A 501-nucleotide genomic window follows, 5' to 3' on the forward strand; every position below is an offset into this window, starting at 1 on the left:
CCGTGTTGTCGTTGCTCAGCAATGGCATGGACGCGATGTTGTCTGGGGGTTTGGCAAAAGGAGAGTGGGACAGTGGGTGGTGCTCGGGGTGGTGACTGAAGGCGGTGACTGTGTAGTTCTAACGTCAACTTTTTACGGAAGTCCCAACAGTTCGTGAAAAATCACAGCTACTTTATGCAGGTTGTGTGCATTTTACTGTGGACTGACTGTTTTGAAACTTATATGGTAGTTACATAGCACCTAGACCTCAGTTATCGTGAAAAAATCCAGGAAATTTCAGTTTTGACAATATGAGACGAGCTATCTCGTCTTTTACAAGAAAACGCTTCCCCGCCAAAGACGAGTTTTTACGGCTTTCCGTGTTTTCACTGTTATACACTCGGAGGCGCTATTACACATCTTCTGATCGAGTACAAAACCTCCCGAACAAAAACACACGTGAACAGGACGGAGAAACTAGCGATCTCTTATGTAAACAGATGCATATGAAAAATAATGCGA

The 501-nt window shown here is 44.3% G+C and overlaps 1 protein-coding gene across 1 annotated transcript in view; it reads left to right on the forward strand.

The window, feature by feature from the left end:
* LOC107690113 (gastrula zinc finger protein XlCGF57.1-like) overlaps nt 1–501 on the forward strand; it is a 3,588-nt gene that overhangs the window by 710 nt on the left and 2,377 nt on the right. The gene's annotated exons all lie outside the window — the stretch shown is intronic.

This window comes from Sinocyclocheilus anshuiensis, unplaced genomic scaffold, assembly GCF_001515605.1.
Source record: "Sinocyclocheilus anshuiensis isolate Anshui unplaced genomic scaffold, SAMN03320099.WGS_v1.1 scaffold1649, whole genome shotgun sequence".
Lineage (NCBI taxonomy): Eukaryota > Metazoa > Chordata > Actinopteri > Cypriniformes > Cyprinidae > Sinocyclocheilus > Sinocyclocheilus anshuiensis.